The sequence below is a fragment of the Tamandua tetradactyla genome, chromosome 5, assembly GCF_023851605.1.
Source record: "Tamandua tetradactyla isolate mTamTet1 chromosome 5, mTamTet1.pri, whole genome shotgun sequence".
Taxonomy (NCBI): Eukaryota; Metazoa; Chordata; class Mammalia; order Pilosa; family Myrmecophagidae; genus Tamandua; species Tamandua tetradactyla.
Window position 1 is genome coordinate 144,349,716 of NC_135331.1, and position 22,206 is coordinate 144,371,921.

The 22,206-nt window shown below is 37.1% G+C and overlaps 1 protein-coding gene across 2 annotated transcripts in view; it reads left to right on the plus strand.

The window, feature by feature from the left end:
- The window catches only part of CFAP206 (cilia and flagella associated protein 206), an 85,127-nt gene that overhangs the window by 58,354 nt on the left and 4,567 nt on the right, over positions 1 to 22,206 (plus strand). The gene's annotated exons all lie outside the window — the stretch shown is intronic.

Here is a 22,206-nt window from a genome sequence, read left to right on the forward strand (position 1 = left end):
AAAAGTTGCCAACTAAGAATTCTGTACTCTTCAAAACTGTCCTTAAAAATTGAGAGGGAGATTCAAATATTTTCAGACAAACCATCACTGAGAGAACTTGTGAATAAGAGACTGGCTTTAAAGACATACTAAAGGGAACACAACAGGCAGATAGGAAAAAGCAGGAGAGGTAGAGTTCTGGAGAAGAGTATAGAAATGAAGACTTATCAGTAAAGGTAAAAAGAGGAAAAAAATTAGATATGACATATAAAATCCAAAAGACAAAATGGTAGAAGAAAGTATTGCATTTACAATAATAACATTAAATGTTAATCAATTAAACTCCCCAATCAGAAGACATAGACTGGCAGAATGGATAAAAAAAATTTAAGACCTATTAAATGCTGTCTACAGGAGACTTGCTTTAGACTCAAGGACAAAAAAACAAATTGAAAGTGAAAGGTTGGAAAATATATTTCATTCAAATAGCAAACAGAAAAGAATAGGGGTAGTATACTAATATCTGACAAATGAGACTTCAAATGTAGAACAATTAAAAAGAGACAAAGGACACTATGTATTAATAAAGGGGACAACTCAACAAGAAGACATAACAATCATAAATATTTATGCACCAAGCCAGAGTGCTCCAAAATACATGAGGCAACACTGAAGGGAGAAATAGACAACTCTACTATAACAGTTGGAGATCATTCCCCACTCTCATCAATGTCTACAACATCTAGGCAGAGGATCAGTAAGGAAACAGAGATTTTGAATAATATGATAAGTGAACTAGACTTAACAGATATTTACAGAACATTACACACCACAACAACAAGTTACATATTTTTCTCAAGTGCTCATGGATCATTCACAAAGAGAGACCATATATTGGGTCAAAAGGAAGTCTCAATGAATTTTAAAAGATTGAAATTATACAAAACACTTTCTGGAACCATAATGGAATGAAATTGGAAATTAATAACAGGCAGACGGCCAGAAAATTCTCAAAAGTATGGATGCTAAACAACACACTCTTAAACAACTAGTGGGTCAAGGAAGAAATTACAAGAGAAACCAGTAAATATCTTGAGGCAAATGAAATTGAAAACACAACATATCACAGTTTATGGGATGCAGCAAAGACATTTCTGAGAGGGAAATTTATTCCCTTAAGTGCCTGTATTAAAAAAGATGAAAGAAGACTTCCGGAGAAGATGGCGGCTTAGTAAGATGCGCGGATCTTAGTTCCTCCTCCAGAACAGCTACTAAAGGAACAGAAATGGTACAGAACAGCTCCCGGAGCCACGACAGAGACCAAAAAGACAGCGTACCCCATTCTGGAACAGCTGAACTGGCTGGGAGAATCCGCTGCGGTGAGATCCCCGAGGGGCGCGCGCTTCCCTGGGCCGTGGCGGCTGGTGGCCGGAGCCCCTCCCTCCCTCCTTCCTGGGCCAGCTGGGAGATTTGGACAAGTGGTCCCCTCAAGCCGCGGCGGCCGGTGCCCCTCCCATGCGCGGATTCCCGGGCCGGCTGGGAGATTTGGACAGGTGGTCCCCTCAAGCCGCGGCGGCCAGTGCCCCCCCCCATACGCGGATTCCCGGGCCGACTGGGAGATTTGGAGCGGCACTCCCCCAAGCCGCTTCGGCTGGCGACCTTCCCCGACAGCGAGAGTCTTCCAAAGTTAAAGGAGCCACAGCATCTTTTACTGGTGGGACCCGCAGACAGACGAGCGCCACATACTGGGCAGGATAAGAAAAACAGAGCCCAGAGATTTCACAGGAAAATATTTCAACCTGCTGGGTCCCACAACCAGGGAAATCTGATTAAATGCACAGACGCCAGCAAAAAATAACAGATCACACCAGGAAAATTGAAGATATGGCTCAGTCAAAGGAACAAACCAGTAGTTCAAATGAGATACAGGAGCTGAGACAACTAATTCTGAATATACGAACAGAAATGGAAAACCTCTTCAATAACCAAATCAATAAATTGAGGGAGGACATGAAGAAGACATGGGCTGAAAAATAGAAGAAATAGAAAGTCTGAAAAAACAAATCACAGAACTTATAGGATTGAAGGACAAAGTAGAAAAGATGGAAAAAACAATGGATACATACAATGGTAGATTTAAAGAGACAGAGGCTAGAATTAGTGAACTGGAGGATGGAACATCTGAATTCCAAAAAGAAACAGAAACTATTAGGAAAAGAATGGAAAAATTTGAGCAGGGGATCAGGGAACTGAATGACAATATGAAGCGCACAAATATATGTGTTGTGGGTGTCCCAGAAGGAGAAGAGAAGGGAAAAGGGGGAGAAAAACTAATGGAAGAAATTATCACTGAAAATTTCCCAACTCTTATGAAAGACCTAAAATTACAGATCCAAGAAGTGCAGCGCACCCCAAAGAGATTAGACCCAAATAGGCATTCTCCAAGACACTTACTAGTTAGAATGTCAGAGGTCAAAGAGAAAGAGAGGATCTTGAAAGCAGCAAGAGAAAAACAATCCATCACATACAAGGGAAACCCAATAAGACTATGTGTAGATTTCTCAGCAGAAACCATGGAAGCTAGAAGACAGTGGGATAATATATTTAAATTACTAAAAGAGAAAAACTGCCAACCAAGACTTCTATATCCAGTAAAATTGTCCTTCAAAAATGAGGGAGAAATTAAAACATTTTCAGACAAAAAGTCACTGAGCGAATTTGTGACCAAGAGACCAGCTCTGCAAGAAATACTAAAGGGAAACTAGAGTCAGATAAAAAAAGACAGAAGAGAGAGGTATGGAGAAGAGTGTAGAAAGAAGGAAAATCAGATATGATATATATAATACAAAAGACAAAATGGTAGAGGAAAATATTATCCAAAGAGTAATAACACTAAATGTTAATGGACTGAATTCCCCAATCAAAAGACATAGACTGGCAGAATGGATTAAAAAACAGGATCCTTCTATATGCTGTCTACAGGAAACACATCTTAGATCCAAAGATAAACATAGGTTGAAAGTGAAAGGTTGGGAAAGATATTTCATGCAAATAACAACCAGAAAAGAGCAGGAGTAGCTATACTAATATCCAACAAATTAGACTTCAAATGTAAAACAGTTAAAAGAGACAAAGAAGGACACTATATATTAATAAAAGGAACAATTAAACAAGAAGACATAACAATCATAAATATTTATGCACTGAACCAGAATGCCCCAAAATACGTGAGGAATACGCTGCAATCACTGAAAAGGGAAATAGGCACATATACCATAATAGTTGGAGACTTCAATTCACCACTCTCATCAATGGACAGAACATCTAGACAGAGGATCAATAAAGAAATAGAGAATTTGAATATTACAATAAATGAGCTAGACTTAACAGACATTTATAGGACATTACATCCCACAACAGCAGGATACATCTTTTTCTTAAGTGCTCATGGATCATTCTCAAAGATACACCATATGCTGGGTCACAAAGCAATTCTTAACAAATTTAAAAAGATTGAAATCATACACAACACTTTCTCGGATCATAAAGGAATGAAGTTGGAAATCAATAATAGGCAGAGTGCCAGAAAATTCACAAATACATGGAGGCTCAACAACACACTCTTAAACAACGAGTGGGTCAAGGAAGAAATTGCAAGAGAAATTAGTAAATATCTTGAGGCGAATGAAAACGAAAACACAACATATCAAAACCTATGGGACGCAGCAAAGGCAGTGCTAAGAGGGAAATTTATTGCCCTAAATGCCTATATCAGAAAAGAAGAAAAGGCAAAAATGCAGGAATTAACTGTCCACTTGGAAGAACTGGAGAAAGAACAGCAAACTAACCCCAAAGCAAGCAAAAGGAAAGAAATAACAAAGATTAGAGCAGAAATAAATGAAATTGAAAACATGAAAACAATAGAGAAAATCAATAAGACCAGAAGTTGGTTCTATGAGAAAATCAATAAGATTGATGGGCCCTTAGCAAGATTGACAAAAAGAAGAAGAGAGAGGACGCAAATAAATAAGATCAGAAATGGAAGAGGAGACTTAACCACTGACCTCACAGAAATAAAGGAGGTAATAACAGGATACTATGAACAACTTTACGCTAATAAATACAACAATTTAGATGAAATGGACGGGTTCCTGGAAAGGCATGAACAACCAACTTTGACTCAAGAAGACATAGATGACCTCAACAAACCAATCACAAGTAAAGAAATTGAATCAGTCATTCAAAAGCTTCCTAAAAAGAAAAGTCCAGGACCAGATGGCTTCACATGTGAATTCTACCAAACATTCCAGAAAGAATTAGTACCAACTCTCCTCAAACTCTTCAAAAAAATCGAAGTGGAGGGAAAGCTACCTAATTCATTCTATGAAGCCAACATCACCCTCATACCAAAACCAGGCAAAGATATTACAAAAAAAGAAAACTACAGACGAATCTCTCTAATGAATATAGATGCAAAAATCCTCAACAAAATTCTAGCAAATCGTATCCAACAACACATTAAAAGCATTATACATCATGACCAAGTAGGATTCATCCCAGGTATGCAAGGATGGTTCAACATAAGAAAATCAATTAATGTAATACACCATATCAACAAATCAAAGCAGAAAAATCACATGATCATCTCAATTGATGCAGAGAAGGCATTTGACAAGATTCAACATCCTTTCCTGTTGAAAACACTTCAAAAGATAGGAATACAAGGGAACTTCCTTAAAATGATAGAGGGAATATATGAAAAACCCACAGCTAACATCATCCTCAATGGGGAAAAATTGAAAACTTTCCCCCTAAGATCAGGAACAAAACAAGGATGTCCAATATCACCACTGTTATTCAACATTGTGTTGGAGGTTCTAGCCAGAGCAATTAGACAAGAAAAAGAAATACAAGGCATCAGAATTGGAAAGGAAGAAGTAAAACTATCACTGTTTGCAGACGATATGATACTATACGTCGAAAACCCGGAAAAATCCACAACAAAACTACTAGAGCTAATAAATGAGTACAGCAAAGTAGCAGGTTACAAGATCAACATTCAAAAATCTGTAGCATTTCCATACACTAGCAATGAACAAGCTGAGGGGGAAATCAAGAAACGAATTCCGTTTACAATTGTAACTAAAAGAATAAAATACCTAGGAATAAATTTAACTAAAGAGACAAAAAACCTATACAAAAAAAAACTACAAAAAACTGTTAAAAGAAATCACAGAAGACCTAAATAGATGGAAGGGCATACCGTGTTCATGGATTGGAAGACTAAATATAGTTAAGATGTCAATCCTACCTAAATTGATTTACAGATTCAATGCAATACCAATCAAAATCCCAACAACTTATTTTTCAGAAATAGAAAAACCAATAAGCAAATTTATCTGGAAGGGCAGGGTGCCCCGAATTGCTAAAAGTATCTTGAGGAAAAAAAACGAAGCTGGATTTCTCATGCTGCCGGACTTTAAGGCATATTATGAAGCCACAGTGGTCAAAAAGCATGGTATTGGCATAAAGATCGATATATCGACCAATGGAATCGAATAGAGTACTCACATATAGACCCTCTCCTCTATGGACATTTGATCTTTGATAAGGCAGTCAAGCCAACTCACCTGGGACAGAACAGTCTCTTCAATAAATGGTGCCTAGAGAACTGGATATCCAAATGCAAAAGAATGAAAGAGGACCCATATCTCACACCGTATACAAAAGTTAACTCAAAATGGATCAAAGATCTAAACATTAGGTCTAAGACCATAAAACAGCTAGAGGAAAATGTAGGGAGATATCTTATGAAACTTACAATTGGAGGCGGTTTTATGGACCTTAAACCTAAAGCAAGAGCACTGAAGAAAGAAATAAATAAATGGGAGCTCCTCAAAATTAAACACTTTTGTGCATCAAAGAACTTCATCAAGAAAGTAGAAAGACAGCCTTCACAATGGGAGACAATATTTGGAAACGACATATCAGATAAAAGTCTAGTATCCAGAATTTATAAAGAGATTGTTCAACTCAACAACAAAAAGACAGCCAACGCAATTACAAAATGGGGAAAAGACTTGAACAGACACCTCTCAGAAGAGGTAATACAAATGGCCAAAAGGCACAGGAAGAGATGCTTAATGTCCCTGGCCATTAGAGAAATGCAAATCAAAACCACAATGAGATATCATCTCACACCCACCAGAATGGCCATTATCAACAAAACAGAAAATGACAAGTGCTGGAGAGGATGCGGAGAAAGAGGCATATTTATCCACTGTTGGTGGGAATGTCAAATGGTGCAACCACTGTGGAAGGCAGTTTGGCGATTCCTCAAAAAACTGAATATGGAATTGCCATGCGACCCAGCAATACCATTGCTAGTTATCTACTCAAAGGACTTAAGGGCAAAGACACAAATGGACATTTACACACCAATGTTTATAGCAGCATTATTTACAATTGCAAAGAGATGGAAACAGCCAAAATGTCCATCAACAGACGAGTGGCTAAACAAACTGTGGTATATACATACGATGGAATATTATGCAGCTTTAAGACAGGATAAACTTATGAAGCGTGTAATAACATGGATGGACCTAGAGAACATTATGCTGAGTGAGTCTAGCGAAAAACTAAAAGACAAATACTGCATGGTCCCACTGATGTGAACCGACATTTGAGAATAAACTTGGAATATGTCATTGGTAACAGAGTCCAGCAGGAGTTAGAAACAGGGTAAGATCATGGGTAATTGGAGCTGAAGGGATACAGACTGTGCAACAGGACTGGATACCAAAACTCAAAAATGGACAGCACAATACTACCTAATTGTAATGTAATTATGTTAAAACACTGAATGAAGCTGCATCTGAGCTATAGTTTTTTGTTTGTTTGGGTTTTTTTTCTTTTTCCTTTTTTTTCTTTTTTATATATTTTTTCTATTTTTTTATTATTATTTTTATTTTTTTCTCTATATTATCATTCTATATCTTTTTCTGTTGTTTTGCTAGTTCTTTTCCTAAATTGATGGAAATGTACTAAGAAATGATGATCATGCATCTATGTGATGATATTAAGAATTACTGATTGCATATGTAGAATGAAATGATTTCTAAGTGTTGTGTTAGTTAATGTTTTTTAATTAATAAAAAAGAAAAATTAAAAAAAAAAGATGAAAGAGTAAAAATTGAGGAATTAACTGTTCACTTGGAAGAACTAGAGAAAGAACAGCAAACTAACCCCGAAGCAGATAACAGGAAAGAAATTATGAAGATCAGAGCAGAAGTAAATGAAATCGACAATATGAAAACAGTCAAGAAAATCAACAAAACATGAAGTTGGTTCTTAGCGAAAAAAAAAATTGATGGACCCTTAACTTGGCTGACAGAAACAGAGAGAGAGGATGCAAATAAGTAAAATCAGAAATGGAAGAGGGGACATAACTACTGACCCCACAGAAATAAAAGAGATAATGAATGGATTTATGAGCAACTATATACTAATCAACTAGACAACATAGATGAAATGGACAACTTCCTACAAAGGCATGAGCAACCAACATTGACTCGAAGAAACAGAAGACCTCAACATATTCCTCCATAAAAACACTTCAAAAGACACGAGTAGAAGCAAACTACCTCCACATAATAAATGGAATATATGAAAAACCCACAACTAACATCATCCTCAGTGGGGAAAGACTGAAAGTTTTCCCTCTAAGATCAGGAACAAGAGAAGGATGCCCACTGCAATCATTGTTATTCAACATTGTGCTGGAATTTCTAGCTAGGCAATTAAACAAACAAACAAAAACAGTTGTAAATAGCAAATGGAAAGGAAGATGGAAACACTCACTGTTTGCGGATGACATGATACTATATGTTGAAAAGCCAGAAAAATCTACAGAACCAATAAATGAATACAGCAAAGTGGCAGCAAACAAGATCAACACCCAGAAATCAGTAGTGTTTCTATACCCTAGTGATGTCTGAGGAAGAAATCAAGGAAAACCTTCCATTTACTATATAGCCACCAAAAGAAGCAAATATTTAGGAATAAATTTAACAAAGGATACAAAAGACCTATAGATAGAAAATTACATGAAATTGCTTAAAGAAATCATGGAAGACCTAAATAAATGGAAGAGCCGTGTTCATGGATTGGAAAACTAAATATAGTTACGATGTCAATTCTACTGAAATTGATTTATAGATTCAATGCAATACCAATTAAAATCCCAAAAACTTATTTTGCAGAAACAGAAAAAGCAATAACCAAATTTATTTGGAAGGGCAGTATGCCGTGAATAGCTAAAAATATCTTGAGAAAGAAAAATGAAGCGGGAAATCTCACACTACCTGACTTTAAAGCATATTATAAGGCTATAGTGGTCAAAACAGTATGTTACTGGCATAAAGATAGATATACTGACCAATGAAATAGAATTGAGTGTTCAGAAATAGACCCTCTTATCTATGGACTGTTGATCTTTGACAAGGCAGTCAAGCCAACCCACCTGGGACAGAGCGGCCTCTTCAATAAATAGTATTTGAAGAAGAATGAAAGAGGATCCATCCCTTATACCTTATAGAAAAATTAATTCAAAATAGATCAATGACCTAAACATTAGAGTTAAGACCATGTGTTAGTCAGGGTTCTCCAGAGAAACAGAACCAGCAGGAGAGATCTGTAAACATGAGATTTATCAAGGTGTCTAACACAACTGTGGGAATAGAAGAATCCAAAATCCACAGGGCATGCTGAGAAGCTGGTGGCTCTGATGACAGGTCTGGATGACTCCACAGGTGAGACTTGCTGGCTGAAGAAGCAGTGAAAGACTCTTCTTTCTTAAATACGTTCAACTGACCGGATTATCTTGTGGGAGACATAACTTGGTTGACTGCAGATGTGATCAACCACAGATGCAATCAACTGAATGATGATTTATTCAACCAGCTAGAAATATCCTTGCAGCAATGGTCAAGCCAGTGCTTGCTTGGACAGACAAGTTGGCATAATCATTTGACCAAGTTGGCACTGGAACCTAACCATCACAGTCCACCCCTTGTCAACTTAGCAGCAATACACATCACCTTGAAACATGCTTAATTTCAAAATAGAACACAATAAGAGACGTATTTTTCACCTAATAAAACTCAACTGTCTTTCGTACAACTGGAAACACCTTACATCTCTTCAGAATAGTGTACAAGTCCTTAGGTAACATTCGTCCATAAACTTCATATCCTATGACCTAAACCCTAACATGAACAATGCAACTTATGTCATATGATAAGAGGAAAAACAAGATATTTGCTTATGTACAAATGCAAACATACTCATAAGAGAACAGGGAGGAAATATTCATTCAATCATGGTTCTCATTTCTGTGACCACTGGTCACATGGTTGTAGTGCATATTTATCACTACGTTCACCTACTACCCATTCCGTGTTCCCCTTTCCCTCAGCAAGCACTTCAGTGGTTGTGGTTCTTTGCCAGGTGGGGTGACCCAGACCTTCATTCTTGAAGTTTCTGGGCCAATGGTAGTCCTGCGTGGATTGGATTGTTGCAGTTTTATATTGACTCTAATCACAGGTGGTATTAAGAGAAGCCCTAAGGGATCTCCTGTGTTCCAGGAAAATTCTTCTTTACCTCCATTGTGTAGTTGCAGTCCTATTTCCCTTGATAGTCAGGATCATTCCCCCAGACAGAAAAGTAATCCATTGTCGTGCCTGTTGATTCAGTGGCATGAGAAGACCAGAGTGGCCAAGTGGCAGTCTTAATTTCAATTGAATGGAATCATTGTTGTTTCTCCTTGAAGGGGCACTCCTCTTTTTGGAAGTAAGACCTACAGACCATTGGAGCTTAAGATTTCAGGGACAGGAAGTGAAAATTTTCCTAGTGGGTCACTAGGGGTAATAGTGAATGGTGCCACTCCCATTTTCACCCCTTGACTCCTGGACCCATGAATCCTGGCTATGAGAGAAACAGCACCATGGAGTGAACACTGATTCAGAGCCTATACATCTTCCTAGGGAACACTGCCCCAGGCCTGCAAGGTATTGCCATCTAGTTGGCACTATAATTGGGTTTTCAAAAGGATATTCCACTGTTCTATCAATGCAGCTGCCTCTTGACGATGGGGAATGTGGTAAGACCAGAGAATTCCATGAACATGTGCCTATTCCCACACTTCATTTGTTGTGAAGTGGGTTCCTTGATCAGAAGCAATGCAGTGTGTAATACCATGATGGTGAATAAGGCATTCTGTAAGTCTACATATGGTACTTTTTGAGGAAGCATTGCATGCAGGGAATGCAAACCCACATTTGGAGAATGTATCTATTCCAGTTAGGACAAATCGTTGCCCCTTTCATGATGGAAGTGGTCCAATGTAATCAACCTGCCACTATGTGGCAGGCTGATCACCTCAGTAAACAGTGCTATATCAGGGACTGAGTGTGTATCTCTACTACTGGCAGATTGGGCCCTCAGCAATGGTTGTAGCCAGGTTGACCTTGGTGACTGGAAGTCCATGTTGCTGAGCCCATGCATAACCTCCATCTCTATCACCATGCCTACTTTGTTCAGGAGCCCATTGGGCAATGGCAGGAGGGGCTGAGAAAAGAGAATGATTTGTATCCACTTGATTATTAAAACTTCCTTCTGCTGAAGTTACCCTCTGGTGAGCATTCACATGGGACACAAATATCTTCATGTTCTTTGCACACTCAGAAAGGTCTGTCCACATACATCTTCCCCAGACCTCTTTGTCACCAATTTTCCAAGCATGCCCCTTCCAATTCCCTGACCATCCAGCCACACATTAACAACAGCCCATGAATCAGTATACAAGTGTGCCTCTGCCCAGTCCCAAGCAAAATAAACAATCAAGTGCACTGCTCAAAGTTCTGCCCACTGGGAGGATTTCCTCTCAACACTGTTCTTTAAGGACATCACAGAAGGGGTTGTAGTTCTGTAGCTGTCCACTTGCAGGGGGTCCCTGCATATCGTGCATAACCATCTGTAAACCAGGCCTGAGTTTTATTTTCCTCAGTCAACTGGCTGTAAGGAACTCCCCAAGAAACAATAGCTTTTGTCTGGGAAAGAGAAGGTAATGTGTAGGAGTGGGGGCTGTGAGCATTTGGGCCACTTACTCATGTAATTTACTTGTGCCTTCAGGACCTGCTCAAGCCCTATATCTAATATACAATTTCCATTTTTTGATGGAGTGCTGCTGTGCATGCCCAACTTTATGGCTTGGTAGGTCAGAGCACACCCCGCTCATGATGGGCAACTTGGTCTTATGGTAGCTTGGTGGCCCATGGTTAAGTGTTCAGTCACTACTAAGGCCCAGTAACAGGCTAAAAGCTGTTTCTCAAAGGGAGAATAGTTATCTGCAGCATATGGTAAGGCTTTGCTTCAAAATTCTAAGGGTCTGCATTGTGATTCTCCTACAGAGGCTGCCAAAGGCTCCAGACAGCATCTCTGTTTGCCACCGACACTTTCAGCACCATTGGTTTTGTTGGATTGTATGGCCCAAGTGGCAGAGCAGCTTGCATAGCAGCCTGGACCTGTCACAGAGCCTCCTCTTATTCTGGTCCCCACTCAAAGTTTTCTGGTCACTCAGTAAATAGGCCAGAGTAGCATACCCAAATGAGGAATATGTTGTCTCAGAATCCCGACAGAGGCCAACTAGGTATTGTGCCTCTTTATTGGTCGTAGGAGGGGCCAGGTGCAACAGCTTATCCTTCACCTTAAAAGTGATATCTCGACATGCCCCACACCACTGGACACATAGAAATTTCACTGAGGTAGAAGGCCTGTTTATTTATTTATTTACTTACTTATCTATTTATTTATTTCTCTCCTATCTCCTGACCCAAAAATGCCTTACCCATAAGTCTAGAAGAGTTATTACTTCTTTCTCACTAGGTCCAATCAGCATGATATCATCAATGTAATGAACCAGCCATGAAATAGGCTTGCAGCAAGGTCAGACTAGTCTTTGCCTGACCAGATAACTGAGCAAAATTGTTAGGCCAAGTTGAAACTAGACCCTAACCCTCACAGACCATAAAGGTGTTAGAAGAAATGTAGAGAAATCTTATAATAGGAGATGGTTATCTAGACCTTACACCCAAAACATGAGCATTGAAAAAAGAAATAGATATATGGGATATCCTCAAAATGAAACACTTTTGTGCATTGAAGAACTTTCTCAGGAAAGTAAAAAGGCAGTCTACGCAGTGGGAGACAATATTTGGAAACCACATATCAGATAAGGGTTTAGTATTCAGAATATATAAAGAGATTCTTCAACTCAACAACAAAAATACAAACAATCCAATTTAAAAATAGGCAAAAGACATGAGTAGATACTTCTCAGAAGAGAAAGTACAAATGGCTCAAAGGCACATGAAAAGATGCTCAACTTTACTGGCTATTAGGGAAATGCAAATCATAACCACAATGAAATATCATCAGACACCCACTAGAATGGCCACTAAAATGGCAAATGGTGGAGAGGATATGGAGAAAGAAGCACACTTATCCACCATTGGTGGGTGTTCTAGTTTGCTAGCTGCCAGAATGCAACACACCAGAGATGGATTGGCTTTTAATAAAAGGGGATTTATTTTGTTAGTTCTTCAGAGGAAAGGCAGCTAACTTTCCACTGAGGTTCTTTCTTACGTGGAAGGCACAGGATGGTCTCTGCTGGTCTTCTCTCCAGGCCCCTGGGTTCCAACAACTTTCCCCGGGGTGACTTCTTTCTGCATCTCCAAAGGCTTGGGCTGAGCTGCGAGTGCTGAGATGAGGAATGCCGAGCTGCTAGGCTGTGCTACGTTGCAATCTCTCATTTAAGCACCAGCCAATTAAGTCAAGCATCACTCATTGCAGCAGACACGCCTCCTAGCCAATGCAGATGTAATTAGCAACAGATGAGGTTCACTTACCATTGGCTTATGTCCGCAGCAACAAGACTAGGTATGCTCACCTGGCCAAGTTGACAACTGAATCTAACTAACACAGTGGGAATGTAAAATGGTACAACTGCTGTGGAAGGCAGTTTGGTGGTTCCTCAAGAAACTAAATATAGAATTGTCATATGATCCAGCAATCCCATTACTGTTATATATTCAGAGGAAAAGGACACAAATGGACATTTGCACACCAATATTTATAGCAGAATTATTTAGAATTGCCAACAGATGGAAGCAGCCCAATTGTCCATCAATGGAATATTATGTAGGTGGGAGATAGAATAAAGTCATGAAGCATGTAATTGTGAATGAGCCTTGAGGACATTATGCTGAGTGAAATTAGCCAGAAAAAAAAGGACAAATACTGTATTGTCTCACTAGTATGAACTAATATTAATGAGTGAACTTTGAGAATTAAAGTTAAGTATACAGGTTATCAGGAGATAGAAAGAGGGTCAAGATTAGGCATTTGGTGCTGAAGGAATACAGATTGTGTAACAAAACTGATTGTAAAAATTCAGAAATGGATAGCACAATACTACCTGATGATAGCACAATAATGTAAGTACACTGAATGAAGCTGGATTGTGAATATGGTTGAGGGAGAAGGGCTGAGGGCACATATGAAACTAGAAAGAAAGACAGAGGATAAAGACAGATTGTATAATTTAAGAATGCCTAGAGTAGTAATCACAATGATGGTGATTAATGCACAAATATAAAAATGTTTTAGCATGAGGGAGAACAAATGAATGTCAACATTGCAAGGAGTTGAAAATGGATGGTATACAGTAAAAGATACAATCAATGCAAGCTAGGTTCTGTGGTCAAAAAGTAACACTGTAATATGCTTCCACTAATTATCACAAAGGCATTAATGCAAAACTAAATGTCAACAAGTGGGGGGGAATGTTGGAGGGGTATAGCTTCTATGCGGAAGAAAAGGTATGTCTTCATATAGATTATGGTGGTAAAAGCGTAATGTCTGTTTTCTAAGGTTAGATTTTGTGAAGTGTGAATAAAATTGTTTAAAAGTGAATGAACAGAGGGCAGGCCATAGTGGCTCAGCAGGCAGAGCTCTCGCCTGCTGTGCCAGAGACCTGGATTTGATTCCTGGTGGCTGCCCATGCAAAAAAGAAAAAGAAAAGTCAATGAACAGAGAGAAACAATTGCTAGAGAAAATGTGGAAAAAGAGATGAACCTATTCACTGTTGGTGGGGAAGCTGAGAGGTACGGCCCCTCTGGAGGGCAGTGTGGTGGCTCCACAGGAGGCTAGGGGTGGGGTTGCCATATGATGTTGCAACCCTGTTGCTAGGCATATGTCTGGAGGAACTGAGGAGGGGGACAGGAATGGACATTTGCACACTTGTGTTTATGGCAGCAGTGTTAATGATTCAAAATATCTGGAGGTGACCTAAGGGTACAATGACAGAAGAATGGAATGGGGAACTGTGGTGTTTACATACAACAGACTACCCAGCAGCTACAAGAAGAAATGAAGTTGTGAGGCATGCAACTAGGTGAATGAACCTTAAGGACAGTATGTTGAATAAAACCTCAGAAGCAAAAAGACATATTATCATGCCTCACTCATGCAATTAACTATAATATACAAACTCAGAGAACTGAGGTCGAGAGCATGGATTATCAGGTTGGGACCTATTGTAAAGATTCCTAGATTGTAAACTCTTACAGCAGTTGTGTATTTTTAGGAGTTGTAACTGGTATTTCTAAATTCTGAGATACTGTGCTATATGTATATAACCTGGTCATTCCCTGAAATTTCATGTATTTATGTGACACCTGAGAATCAGATTTAGAGCACTGAGGTGATGAAAGTCAAAATTACCCCATTCAGCAACTATTAAAAAGCTGAAAAGTGTCCACACTTCATCTGGAGATATGAATGAAGCTGATCTGGATAGGACTAAGGTAAATCAGAATACTAGGTATAGGATGATATGGATGGCCCACATTTTCAAACTTCAACATCTTTGTGAGACCAAAGGGAGAGATATTTATTGAATGCCAAAATTTATATTTTTGGTAGCACATTATCTAAATTAACATGCGTGGTCAGTTTACTTGAACACCATAATAGATGGAGTCTTGAATAGGGCATGAGATCTTGTTGGTTTGTACAGATTAGTGTGATGCCCCAATATATCCCAGAGTGATCTGGACAGAGAATAAAAAGTATTTGCAAAGGCCCCTTGGGGGACTGGGGACAAAGGAGGAAATATTAGATTTCCCAATCTGAGAAATTCCTGATATTCTTGTAAACAGTGGGGACAACCAATTCAATAAGATGAGCCCTCCATCTTGGGGCTTACCCCTATGAAGCTTATTTCTGAAAAGGAGAGGCTAAGCCTTCTGATATTTATGGCTAAGAGTCACCCCTGGAAAGCCTCTTTTGTTGCTCAGATGTGGCCTTTCTCTCTCTCTCTAAGCCAACTTGGCAGGTGAATTCACTGCCCTCCTCCCTACGTGGGACATAACTCCCAGGGGTGTACATCTCCCTGGAAATGTGGGACCTGACTCCTGGGGATGAGCTGGGACCCAGCACCATGGGGGTGAGAAAGCCTTTTTGACCATTAGAGGGGAGAAAGAAATGAGACAAAATAAAGTCTCAGTGGCTGAAAGATTTCAAACAGCTTCGGAAATTTATCCTGAAGGTTATTCTCACACATTTTATAGATATCCGTTTTTAGTTTATGGTGTATTGGGGTGACTAGAAGGAAGTACCTGAAACTGTTGAACTGTGTTCCAATAGCCCTGATTCTTGGAGAAGACTGTGTAAATATAGCTTTTACAGTGTGACTGTGTGATTCTGAAAACCCAGGTATGGACAGATGAGTAAAAAAAACAAACAAAAAAGATAAAAATATATAAATAATAGGGAGAGATAAAGGGTAAAAATTGGGGAGATTGAAATAATGTGGGTCAGTGAGGGAGGGGGAAAGGGTACGGGATGTATGAGTTCTTTTTTTCTTTGTTTCTTTTTCTGGAGGTTGCAGATGTTCTAAAAGTGATCATGGTGATGAATACACAACTAGTGATGATACTGTGAGTTACTGGTTGGATAATATGGTTATATTATTCAAGTGTGAATATTTCTCATTAAAAATATTTTTTCAAAAAAGATTTACAGTGGAAAGAAATCTCATTTGTGCATCTCTTGAAATGACTGTTTGGCTTTAACTTTTTAAAAAAAATCTGCTAATGTTACTTTATTTTATTGCTAATATACCTATTTTGCATTCCCTGGACCAATCCTACTTCGTCCTTGTGTAATATCTTTTAACAAAAAAAAAAATACTTCATTTGATACATTTGCTTAACTTTTCTTTAGAAATTTTGAATTTATATTTCTGAGTGACATTGGCTTATGAATTTCTTTTCTTTTACTGTCCTTGTAAGTTTTGATGTCAAGTTTAAACATATCTTAAATAATGAGTGTGGAAATGTTTCTTCTTTTCTATTTTCTGAAAGAGTTTATGTAAGATTAGAATTATCTGATAAAAATGGCTGTACAATTTTCTGGGTTTCTTTTCTTCCTATTTATTTGGTATTTTAGTTGCAAACGTGTTAACTACTAATTCAGCTCCTAATTTTAACCACTTTTTTTAATAGGAATTTTCAGGTATTCTATTTGTTTTGTATCTACTTTAGTCAGCTGAATTTTTCCAGTAATTCAAATAACCTGTTTTCAGTTTTATTCATAATGTAAGTCAAAATATGTTTTCATAATTTGTTTAATCTTTACATCATGTTATGCCCTCTTTTTTAAAAAATATTTTCATTGATAAATCTTAACATACAAACAGTCCACACGTGGTATACAGTCAGTAGCTTACAATATCATCACATAGCTGTTATTCATCACCATGATCATTTTTTATTATTATTTTTAAATTTTTTTTAAAAATATAACATCAAACAAATGCAAACATTCTTATCGTATGATCATTCCATTCTACATATATAATCAGTAATTCACAATATTGTCACATAGTTGCATATTCATCATCATGATCATTTCTTAGAATATTTGCTTCAATTCAGAAAAAGAAATAAAAAGACAACAGAAAAAAAATTCATACACACCATACCTCTTACCCCTCCCTTTCATTGATCACTAGCATTTCAATCTAAATTTATTTTAACATTTGTTCCACCTATTATTTATTTTTATTCCATATGTTTTACTCATCTGTTGGTAAGGTAGATAAAAGGAGCATCAGACACAAGGTTTTCACAATCACACAGTCACATTGGGAAAGCTATATCATTATACAATCATCTTCAAGAAACATGGCTACTGGAACACATTTCCCTCCAGCCTCTCTGTTACATCTTGACTAACAAGGTAATATCTATTTAATGCGTAAGAATAACCTCCAGGATAACCTCTCGACTCTCTTTGGAATCTCTCAGCCATTGATACTTTATTTTGTCTCATGTCACTCTTCCCCCTTTTGGTCAAGAAGGTTTTCTCAATCCCTTGATGCTGAGTCCCAGCTCATTCTAGGATTTCTCATCCCACATTGCCAGGAAGGTCCACACCCCTGGGAGTCATGTCCCATGTAGACAGGGGGAGGGCGGTGAGTTTGCTTGTTGTGTTGGCTGGAGAGAGAGGCCACATCTGAGCCACAAAAGAAGTTCTCTTGGGGGTGACTCTTAGGCCTAATTTTAAGTAGGCTTGACCTATCCTTTGTCATATGAACAAACCCCAAGACTGGGGGCTCAGTCTATTGCTTTGGTTGTCCCCATTGCTGGTGAGAATATCAAGAATTCTCCACTTGGGGAAGTTGAATTTTCCCCCTTTCTCACCATTCCCCCAAGGGTACTTTGCAAATACTTTTTTACTCATTGTTCAAATCACTCTGGGATTTATTGGGGCATCACTCTGGACAAACCTACAAAATTTTATGCCCTACTCAAGATTCCATGTACTTATGGTGTTCAATTAAGCTGTCCACATAAGTTGTATTAGTAACTGTACTAGTCAAAATATAAATTTTGTACTGAATAAACATTTTTTGCTTTAGTCTCACACATAAGTTAAAAATTTTAAATATCAATTACCATCTATTTTCAACACCCTGCAGTAATGACATTCCTTTATTCTTCCCCATGCAAAAACATTTTAAAAGTTGTACATTTAGTCACTAACCATGATCATTTTTTAGAACATTTGCATCACCCCAGAAAACCAAATAAAAGGAAAAGAGAAAAAACTCATACATACTCTACTCTTTACCTCCCCTCTCATTGACCACTAGCATTTTCATCTATATAATTTATTTTAACCTTTGTCCCCCCATTAGTTGTTCATTTTTATCCATATTTTTTACTCATCTGTCCATACCCTAGATGAACGGAGCATCAGAAACAAGGTTTTCACAATCACCCAGTTACATTGTAAAATATGCACTGTTTTTAATTCTTGATATTGTTTATTTGAGTCTTTTCTCTTCTAATTTTGAATATTCTTGCCAGAGGATTATTTTATTAGTCTTTCAAGAATCAACTTTTGGTTTTATTGATTCCATTTTATGTTTATTTTCATTTCATATTTCTGCTCTTACCTTTATTTTTCCCCATCTTCCAGTGGCTTTATTTTATTCTGCTATTTATTTTCTGTCTTCTTAAGTTGAATGCTTAGCTCATTAATCTTTAGCCTTTGTTTTATTTCTTATTTAAGGCAATTAGTTTCCTTTTCACTATACTACTTGAACTGTATGTCACATACATTTTTAACCTCTTTTTACTGTGAAATATAACCTATAGACAAAAAAGCAATAAGTTTGCAATTATATTTTAACAAGTAGTTATAGAACAGATTTTGAAGTTTGGTATGGCTTACGCTTCCATGATTTTTCATTTTATCTTCTAGCTGCTCCAAGACACTGGAGCTCAACAGAAATATCATTATAATGATTTAGCAGTCATACTCATTAGTAAAATCCTATCTTCTCTGTTATACTCCTCCTTCTAGTTAAGTGACATATATACATAAAAGCACTAAATTTCAAAGTACATCATAACGATTAGTTGTAGAATAGATTTCAGAGTTTGGTATGGGTTACAGTTCTACAATTTTAGGGTTTTACTTCTAGCTGCTCTAAGTTACTGGAGGCAACAAGAAATATCAGCATAATTATTCAGTACTCATATTCATTTGTTAAACTCGTCCTTCCTTAAAAACTCCACCATTACCTTTGATCTTTCTCCCACTCTAGGGGTATTTGGGCTATGTCCATTCTAACTTTTTCATGTTGGAAGGTGCTGTCTTATGGGATAGGGGGATAAAACTAGTTAGTGTTTGGAAGGGCTAGTCTCTCTGCATTTCTGGTCCAGGAACCCATCTGGAGGTTGTAGGTTTTGAGAACTTACCCTAGTGCATAGAACCTTTGTAGAATTTTATATAATGCCCTAGGTATTCTTTAGGATTGGTAGAAATGGCTTTGTTTGGGGTTTGGCAAGTTATGATAGGTAGCAATGTCTAACTGAAGCTTGAATAAAAGTGACCTCAAGTATAGTCTCTTGACTCTATTTGAACTCTCTCAGCCACTGAGAGAGCTCCTTATTTGCTACACTTCTTTCCCCCTTTTTGTCGGGATGGCATTGTTGATGCCATAGTGTCAGGGCCAGGCTCATCCCTGGGAGTCATCTCTCACGCCACCAGAGAGACTTTCATCCCTGGATGTCATGTCCCACATAGTGGGAAGGGCAATGATTTCACTTGCACAGTTGGGCTTAGAGAGAGAGGCCACATCTGAGCAACAAAAGAAGTCCTCCAGAGGTGACTCTTAGGCATACCTATAGGTAGGCTAAACTCTGCTATGTATGTCACATGCTTTTAAACATAGTTAGTCATTTTTCAGTTCCAAGTAATTTCTAATTCTTTTTAGGATTTCTTCCATAATGTATTGGTTATTTAGAAATATGTTTTTTTTCACAAAAAATTTTATGATGCAAAAAAATTGCTGTTATTGATATTTAATTTATTACATTTTGGTGGAATCTCTTTTTTTATCTTTTTTAAAAAATTTTTTTAGTAATTAAAAAAAATTACAAGAAACACAAACATTCCCAACACACACACTCATCAATTCACAATATCATCACATAGTTCCATATTCATCATCATGATCATTTCCCAGAACATTAGCATCAATTCAGAAAAAGAAATAAAAAGACAACAGAAAAATATAACAAACAGAGAAAAGAAAAAAAAAATTTACATGCCATACTGGAATCTCTTTTTAACTTGAACTTTCATGTAACTTCTTTTAATTTCTAAATTTTTTTCTTTTTTCATTTTTTGTTCTTTTTTATTTTTTAAATTTTTATTTCATGTGATGTTTTAAATGTACCTTCCTTTATTATAATCATGTGCATATATCTCCTTTAAACAAACAAGTATAAAATTTATATGTAAAATATTACACATATATATATGTAAAACATACATGTAGGTGTTTATAAGCACACATACATGTGCATATACGTAAATACATATGTGTGCCTATCTATCTGTCTATCTATATAAATTTTCTGAGGTATAATATGGCCATTCAGCACAAAAGGGCTAAATGCTATTTCTGGCCAAAAAATTGGAATGTTCAACCACCAAATTTATTTTCTCAAGTCAGGAGTTCTCAGCTTTGTTGAAGTTGAAGAGTCCTTGGAGATTATTGTTCTTTCTGAAAAGCACCATGAATGTTACCATTTTAAACTTAAAAAATGTGCAAAATTTTGGCTCAGTTAGGTACTGTGTTATACTAAGTTCTAATTTAGAAAAAATGAAAGCATGAGCCAACAATTTCAGAAAAATTATGATGGAAAATTTTACAACAGAGAAAATCGTTATAATTAACTTTTCTGAAAATTGGAAAAATACCAGTAAAAATCATCAATCCTCCATCTATAATCTGAAATCCTTGGCCTGGCATTCAAATCCCTCTTGACTTTTTTATTCTCCCCCCACCCCCCAACCAATTCCTTCCATGACTTCTCAGGGTCAGAAATATGATTTATATTGGCCTCAATACTGCTCTATCATTTTTGCTTACCCTAGTCTTCTACTTGTTAAAAGAAAAATTTTTAAGAAGAGCTAAAGTTCCTGATTGTCATATAGATATAAAAATGAACATATATTAAAGATTAAACTTTATTCATTAATCAATGAGGGAACCAGACAGATATTACAAATAGTTCAAAATAAAATCCTAAGAACAGATACAAATATTTTTCCTTGCTAGTAGTTATTTATATCTTACAGAATTGTACGATAACTCAAAAACAATGATGAGCTAGAATCAGATACTCCCCCCCAAAAAAGTTTGTCATATGTAGAAAATGCAGATTTCCATTAAAATACAGGTTTTTTCCCTATATACCTGATATTTCTTTCTGCTTATTTAATTCCCAGCTGTAATTCAATGATCTTTAAAACCTATGAAAGTGAGTTTTCTCCCTGTATATTTTAAATAGTTTTATTACTTACTTGCCATTTACTTATGTAGTATTGTTAATGATCCTTCAGCATGGTTTTATCTATCTAACTATACTATAAGATCATGTTGAAGGCAGAAATGATATCTTATGTTAAATGGTTGGCACTGTGATTATCTATTTCTTGATATGGAGGAAGACATTAATCTCTTTTCACTCTTCTTCTTACGACCCCTGAGTTCCTTAAACCTCTACTACCTATGCCGGTATAATCACATCTTCGTTAGGTACAATCACATCTTGGCTTTGCCAGGTATTACTGCAAATTTAATATGTGAATGTTGAGCTTCTGGCTATCCAGCAGAAAATCAGCATATTCTACTGAAAAACACTGGGCAATAACTGCAATGTATACATAGTTCGAGTTCAAATATGTCCTAAGGAAGTTTAAATACTTTAAACAAATGTGATTTATACTTACTATTTAATAACTATTTTACATTTCTATCCATTTCCAGCAAGGTCTTCATTTATGTTATCAATTGTGGACATTGAGGTGAGGTTTTTGATTTGGGAATAAATTATCCTGCCCAAAATACACTTCCTACATTATGTTCACAAAATCTTGCACAAAATCATAGAGCCCAGAAAAATTAAGTCTAGCTTACTTTTAGGGGATTATTTTCTCTGCCATTTAAAAAAGTATATTGTTGTCCAGAAATCCATATTTTTCTAATCTTTTGTCAGTTTTTAACTAAATACTTTTAGTTGT